Raw genomic sequence first — 8,420 nt, forward strand, 5'->3', positions numbered from 1 at the left:
CCAGGCTCAATATTTTCCATCAACCACCACTCGTTGCCTTCTTACAGAAAGCCAGTTTCTAATCCAAACTGCTAAATCTCCCTCAATCCCGTGCCTCTGTATTTTCTCCAATAGCCTATCATGTGGATCCTTATCCAAGGCTTTACCAAAGTCCATGTACACCACGTCAACTGTCCTACCCTCATCCACATGCTTGGTCACCTTCTCCAAAAAACTCAGAGGTTTGTGAGACACAGCCTGCCCTTGACAAATCCATGCTGACTATCTCCCATCATATTGTTGCTTGCTAGATGATTATAAATTCCTAATTCTTATAATCCTTTCCAAAACTTTTCCTACAACAGACATAAGGCTCACAGGTCTGTAATTACCTGGGTCGTCCCTACTGCCCTTCTTGAACAAGGGCACAACATTTGCAATCCTCCAGTTCTCTGGTACTAAACCTGTAGACAATGAGGACTCAAAGATCAATGCCAAAGGCTCCGCCACCACCTCCCTAGCTTCGCAGACAATCCTCGGAAAAATCCCATCTGACCCAGGGATTTATCTCCCTTCACACCTTCTAGAATTGATAACGCCTCCTCCTTACTTAATCTTAACCTTAATCCTTTCAATTCTAGTAGCCTGTAACTCAGTGATCCCCTCTACAATATTCTCCTGTTCCTCCGTGAAAACAGATGAGAAATAATCATTTAGCACCTCTCCACTCTCCACAGGGTCCGCACACAATTTACCACCTCTGTCTTTGACTGGCCCTATTCCTCCCCAGTCATCCTCTTATTCCTGACATACCTGTAGAAAGCTTTAGGGTTCTCCTTTATTCTACCAGCCACTGTCCAGTCACGTCCCCTCCTTGCTCTTAACTGTCTCTTTAAATCCTTCCGAGCTAATCTGTAACTCTCCATCGCCTCATCTGAACCATCGTGTCTCATCGTCACATAAGCCTCCCTCTTCCACTTAACAAGAGATACAATTTCTTTCGTAAACCACAGTTCCCTTACCTTATCGCTTCCTCCCTGCCTGACAGGGACATACCTATCAAGGGCACACAATATCTGTTCCTTAAACCAGCTCCACATTTTTGATTGTCCCCATCCCCTGCGTTTTGCTAACCCATTGTATGCCTCCTAAGTCTTGCCTAATCACATTATAATTGCTCTTCCCCCATCTATAACTCTTGCCGAATGGCATATTCCTACCCCTTTCCATTGCTAAAGTAAACATAACCAAATTATGGTCACTCTCTCCAAAGTGCTCACCTTCCACTAAATCAAACACCTGGCCTGGTTCATTACCAAGTACCAGATCCAGTGTGGCCTCCCCTCTTGTCGGCCCTTTGACGTACTGAGTCAGGAAACCCTCCTGCACACATTGGACAAAAACTGATCCATCAGACATGCTAGAGTTATAGCATTTCAAGTCAATGTTAGGGAAGTTAAAGTCTTCCATAATGACTACCCTGTTCTTTTCACTCCTGCCCAGAATAGTTTTGCTGATCCTCTCCTCCACACCCCTGGAACTTTGTGGGGGCCGATTAAAAACTCCCAGCAGTGTTACCTCTCCCCTCCTGTTTCTGACCTCAGCCTATACCACCTCGGTAGATGAGTCCTCATCAAAAGTTCTTTCAGCCACTGTTATACTGTCCTTGACTGACAAAGCCAAACCTCCCCCTCTTTTACCACCTTCCTTGACCTTAATTGAAAGATCTAAACCCTGGAACCTGCAACATTCATTCCTGACCCTTCTCTATCAATGTCTCCGAAATGGCCACAACATCGAAGTCCCAGGTACCTTATCCAAGCTGCAAGCTCACCTACCTTTATTCTGGATATTCCTGGTGTTAAAGTAGACACACTTCAACCCAGCTTGCTGTCTGCCAGCACACTCGTGACAGTGAGGTCCTGTCCATGTCCTCCCTACGCTCATCCTCCTGTGTGCTAGTGGACATTGTCATCGTGGTTCTCTCTTGCTGCACTCTGTCCCATATTCTATGGATGATACTGCCCTTTTTCTCCAGTCTCAGCTATTTGTATGAAGGTTTCATAAGAAGATTAGACCTTCTTCAAATGGCTAGATTAGCTAAAATGTTCAAAAGTGAGATTGTTAATTTTTTGTTAGATAAGAATATCAAAGCAAGTTAGCGATGGCTGAAGGGAAATTTACTTGTACCACATAATATCATGAGAGCTCTATACAGACAAGATGAAAGTGACTTATTAGGAGAAGACAATAACCAGGGTGCATAAAGATATATGGCATGGAAACAGGCCATTTTCTTGCCTTATCTACACCTGCCATCATATCTTTTATTCCTGCCATTGGGTAATTTTTATTTTCAGAATTTCTATTGGGTGTGTCAGGAATGATCTTTTGTCAGAGGCCTCCAGAGGAAATGTTCTCTCTGTATCCAATTTTACCTAACCCCATCCCCCTAATCATTTCTATCCTGCTCTCCCTACCCACCTTGAACTTGGTTGAACTCTTCAAAGAGGTGACTAAAGTAGTGAACAATGGAATGTATTTGATTTTTTAAATTTGGATATTCGGATGCCATTTGATATAGTATCAATACAGACCTTTGGCTGAAGTTGAGTCTCAAGCACAGAAGAAATGAGAGCACAAGCATGCCATTCAGCCCCTTGAGCCTGCTCTGACATTTGGTAGGATCATGAAAGATCTGATTGTGGCCTTAACTCAATTTTTCTGCCTGACACACTTTCCCCATCCAATAACCCTTGATTTCCTTGTCAATCAAATGTCCATCTAACTCAGACTTGAATATTTTCAATAAACTAACTTCTGCTGCTCTCTGAGAAAGGGAATTCCTGGGAGGTATAATGCTCCGAAAATAAAAGTCCTCATTTGTCTTAAGTGAGAGACCTACTCTTTAAATTGTTCCCCGTTTCTAAACTCTCTCACAAAGGAAGCATCTTCTCAGCATTTATCCAATCAAATCCCCGAAGAATCTTCAATAAAATCTCCTTTTATCCTTCTAAATTCCAATGGTGACTGCTCAACCTTTCCTCATACCATGACACCTTCATCCTCAGAAAATGCTAAACGAGCCTTCTTTGAATTTACTCTACTGCAGTTATTAAAGAAAGGATATGAGAGTCCAAAACTACATGATACTCCAAGTAGAGTCTCTAAGGCCTTGCACGAAAGCCAAAGTCCCCACCTTGTATTGTATTCCATTTGAATTTTTTAAATAGACTACTGTGATTGTTATGCCCACATTTTGTTATTCATGTGTCAGATCGTGCATTGTGTACATCATGTATCAGATCCCTTCATCCAAAAGTTCTCCAATCTCTCTCTTCAAATAACTTTAAATGGATTGAAGACAAATGATTGGTGGCGAAATTAGCTGAGTAGCAGGAGGTAGAGTGGGGATAATAGATTGGAATGCTAAATGGCAGGATGTGACATGTGGAGTCCTCAAGAGACACGTTTGAATTCTCAGTTATCCACTGAATTTATTAACAACACAGACGGGATTGAAATGATATATCGAAATTTACCAATGACACAAAGTTAAGTGGCATTGTACATAGTATAAATAGAAGCATAAAATTTCAAAGAAATCTGATTGGTTATTTGAATGAGAAAAATTGTGGGAAATAGATTACAATGTTGAAGAAGTGATGTCATCTGCTTTGTGTTTAACAAAGATAGAATAGGATGCTTTCTAAAGTGAGAACGAGAAACAGAAACAGAAAAGAGAAACAGAAGGGGTCCGAAGAAAGTTAAAGAATTGGGCACGTAGAATATTAAAATGTCAAAAAACATGAGAAAAATAATTAGAATGATTAATGATTACTGGCCTTACATCTTCAGACTCATACTCAACAATTTCATAGATGTGCCAATCCTTAGACCACAGGTAGAGTGCTGCAAGGGTTCGGTGCAGCACACTTTGTGAGTGTTACAGTGATTTAGGAAGGAGTGCAGCATGGATTTACCAAAATAATACCTGACTGAAACAGTAAAGCTGTAAGATTTCACAAGCTATTGTTATATTGATTGCAATTTAGAAGGTTCAGGGGCTGATTTTATTTCAGTATTCAGGATGTTAGGGGAGACAGATAGACACTGATTCCACCAGGGGATTTACATTCACTTTCAAAGTGGAACTTTTAGTGGTCTGATGGGTGAACAGGGATGATATTTCTATGACCTTGGAAAGGGCTTTAAAGTAACTGAGGGTTGGGTTGTGGAAGATTCAGAATAGGAGACGCCTATGCTTACAAAGCAAAAGGATATGGCAGCATTGCAGGGCAGGCCAGAGTAAGTCAGGAAAGGACAAAGTGTATAAGCATAAATGTGCTCATTTGTTTATAAGGCCTGGGTTCAAATCCCACCTACTCCAGAAGTGTGTAAAAATATCTCTGAACATGTTGATAAGAAAATATCTATGAGCCATAAAAAAAAATCAAATGTGGGTAAATGATAAAAAGACAACATTAATGGCTTCTTACTTAAATATGCATTGTATTCCCAAACATAATAAATGAATTAATGGAATAAATAGAGGTTAATGGTTGGAATGATCTTATAGCCATTACAGAGATATGGTTACAAGAAGAACAAAGCTCGGACCTAAATGTTCGGGGGCATATGACTTTTTGAAAGGATAGGCAGGAAGGCAAGACTGATGGAGACAGCTTTGCTATACGAGATGGGTTAAGTATGATAGCAAGAAATAATGATGTGGAATTCGTACAGGTGGAGGTAAGAAGTACAAGGGAAAGAAGACCCCGATGGTAGTAACCTAAAGGTATCATACCAAGTCGCTGTTGTGTAGGGCAGAGAATAAATCATTAGATATTAAGGGCATGTTTAAAACAAAAGTATGTTAATCATGGCAAACATTTAATCATCATGTAGATTGGGAAAATCAATTTAGTGGCGATAGCCACAAGGACGAATTCATTAAAGTGGATCTAAGAAAATTTCTTCATACAAAATGTTGTGCATCCAACTAGAGACTACGCTACTTTGGATTTGCCGATACATAATGAGCCAGGTTTAATAAATGATCTTGGACAAAAGATCCTCATAGGAACAGTGACCGTAACATGGTAGAAGTTAGTGTTCAGTTTGAGGAGGAGAAAACAGGGCAGAAACAATTGTGCCAAACTTATGTAAGGGTATTTGCAAACAGGTGTGTGTGGAATGGACTGGCAATGGAGTTTAGCAGAAAAGTCGGTTAAGGTACAATGGCTGAAATTTAGGAATATAGTTTGTAATTGACAGTAAACATGTATGTTAGTGAGGAAGTAGGATTTGAGGAAGTGGATAAAGTGATGCTTATCCAAATAAGTTAAAGATAATATCAAAGTGAAAAAAAAATTATACAATATGGCAAAGACTTGTGTTAAATCAGAGAATTAGGAAAATTTTAAAAACCACCAAAGCTTGATTGAAGAAATGGAGTAATAAGCTAAGAGGACAAATTAGCAAATATGATAAAAACAGTGAAAGCATCTTGAATATATGAAAAGAATGAGATAGGCAAAAATGAAAATCGACTCCTTAGAGAACAAGGCTGGGGAATAATGATACTGGTGAGACAAAGTCTAGTGGTATTATTGGCTAGACTATTAATCCAGAAATTTAGCTGATGTTCTAGAGTTCCAGGTTCAAATCTCTCCAGGGCATATGGTGGAATTTCAATAATGAATCTGGAAGTAAGGGTCTAATGATGACCATGAAACCATTGTTGATATTCAGGAAAAGCCCCTCTGGATTTACTAATGTCCACTGGGAGGGGAATCTATCATCCTTACCTGGTGACTCCAAGGCCACAGTAATGTGGTTGACTGTTACTGACATACTCTGCCTCGTGTGCCATTAGGGATGGGCAACAAATCCTGGCCTAGCCAGAAAAGCCCCTGTGAGTAAACAAAAGTGGGACCCAGGAAATAGCCCAGGAGTTGAACAAGTAGTTCGGAGTTAAATAAGTACTTTGCATCAGTCTTCACAATCGAGAACACTATAAGTATTCCCTAATTATAAAATAATCCAGGGGCTAAAGGGAGAGGGCCATAACGAATGACTATTATTAGGGCAACTAATGGGACCAAAAACTGGTAAGTCCCTCGTAAATTGGATGCTTGGAATTTAAAGGAAACAGCTAGAGATAGTGGACCACACTGATACTGTTTTCTGGGTAGTGTTATTAGAACAAAGATACCTAAGGGTTCAGAGATAATGGGAACTGCAGATGCTGGAGAATCCGAGATAACAAAGTGTGAAGCTGGATGAACACAGAAGGCCAAGCAGCATCTTAGGAGCACAAAAGCTGAGCCTTCATCAGATAGTGTGACAGATAGGCAGGGTGGTTAAGAAGGTAATAAAATGTGAGGCTGGATGAACACAGCAGGCCAAGCAGCATCTCAGGAGCACAAAAGCTGACGTTTCGGGCCTAGACCCTTCATCAGAGAGGGGGATGGGGAGAGGGAACTGGAATAATTAGGGAGAGAGGGGGAGGCGGACCGAAGATGGAGAGTAAAGAAGATAGGTGGAGAGAGTATAGGTGGGGAGGTAGGGAGGGGATAGGTCAGTCCAGGGAAGACGGACAGGTCAAGGAGGTGGGATGAGGTTAGTAGGTAGATGGGGGTGCGGCTTGGGGTGGGAGGAAGGGATGGGTGAGAGGAAGAACCAGTTAGGGAGGCAGAGACAGGTTGGACTGGTTTTGGGATGCAGTGGGTGGGGGGGGAAGAGCTGGGCTGGTTGTGTGGTGCAGTGGGCTGGTTTAGGGATGCAGTAGGGGAAGGGGAGATTTTGAAACTGGTGAAGTCCACATTGATACCATTAGGCTGCAGGGTTCCCAGGCGGAATATGAGTTGCTGTTCCTGCACCTTCGGGTGGCATCATTGTGGCAGTGCAGGAGGCCCATGATGGACATGTCATCTAAAGAATGGGAAGGGGAGTGGAAATGGTTTGCGACTGGGAGGTGCAGTTGTTTGTTGCAAACTCTCCTCCGACACTTCCGCCATTTACAATCCGACCCCACCACCCAAGACATTTTTCCATCCCCACCCCTGTCTGCTTTCCGGAGAGCCGCACCCCCATCTACCTACTAACCTCATCCCACCTCCTTGACCTGTCCGTCTTCCCTGGACTGACCTATCCCCTCCCTACCTCCCCACCTATACTCTCTCCACCTATCTTCTTTACTCTCCATCTTCGGTCCGCCTCCCCCTCTCTCCCTATTTATTCCAGTTCCCTCTCCCCATCCCCCTCTCTGATGAAGGGTCTAGGCCCGAAACGTCAGCTTTTGTGCTCCTGAGATGCTGCTTGGCCTGCTGTGTTCATCCAGCCTCACATTTTATTACCTTCTTAACCACCCTGCCTATCTGTCACACTATCTGATGAAGGCTCAGCTTTTGTGCTCCTAAGATGCTGCTTGGCCTTCTGTGTTCATCCAGCTTCACACATTGTTATTTCGGATTCTCCAGCATCTGCAGTTCCCATTATCTCTGAACCCTTAGGTATCTTTGTTCTAATAACACTACCCAGAAAACAGTATCAGTGTGGTCCACTATCTCTAGCTGTTTCCTTTAAATTCCAAGCATCCAATTTACGAGGGACTTACCAGTTTTTGGTCCCATTAGTTGCCCTCTCTCTTTAGCTCCGAGGTTATTTTATAATTAGGGAATACTTATAGTGTTCTCAATTGTGAAGACTGAAGCAAAGTACTTATTTAAATCCGAACTACTTGTTCAACTCCTGGGCTATTTCCTGGGTCCCACTTTTGTTTACTCACAGGGGCTTTTCTGGCTAGGCCAGGATTTGTGACTCTCCGTGACTCCCTTGTTCGCTCCACACTGCCCTCCAACCCCACCACACCCGGCACCTTCCCCTGCAACCGCAGGAAATGCTACACTTGCCCCCACACCTCCTCCCTCACCCCTATCCCAGGCCCCAAGATGACATTCCACATTAAGCAGAGGTTCACCTGCACATCTGCCAATGTGGTATACTGCATCCACTGTACCCGGTGTGGCTTCCTCTACATTGGGGAAACCAAGCGGAGGCTTGGAGACCGCTTTGCAGAACACCTCCGCTCAGTTCGCAACAAACAACTGCACCTCCCAGTCGCAAACCATTTCCACTCCCCCTCCCATTCTTTAGATGACATGTCCATCATGGGCCTCCTGCACTGCCACAATGATGCCACCCGAAGGTTGCAGGAACAGCAACTCATATTCCGCCTGGGAACCCTGCAGCCATATGGTATCTATGTGGACTTCACCAGTTTCAAAATCTCCCCTTCCCCAACTGCATCCCTAAACCAGCCCAGTTCGTCCCCTCCCCCCACTGCACCACACAACCAGCCCAGCTCTTCCCCCCGACCCACTGCATCCCAAAACCAGTCCAACCTGTCTCTGCCTCCCTAACCGGTTCTTCCTCTC

The sequence above is a fragment of the Stegostoma tigrinum genome, chromosome 10, assembly GCF_030684315.1.
Source record: "Stegostoma tigrinum isolate sSteTig4 chromosome 10, sSteTig4.hap1, whole genome shotgun sequence".
In the NCBI taxonomy this organism is placed as follows: domain Eukaryota; kingdom Metazoa; phylum Chordata; class Chondrichthyes; order Orectolobiformes; family Stegostomatidae; genus Stegostoma; species Stegostoma tigrinum.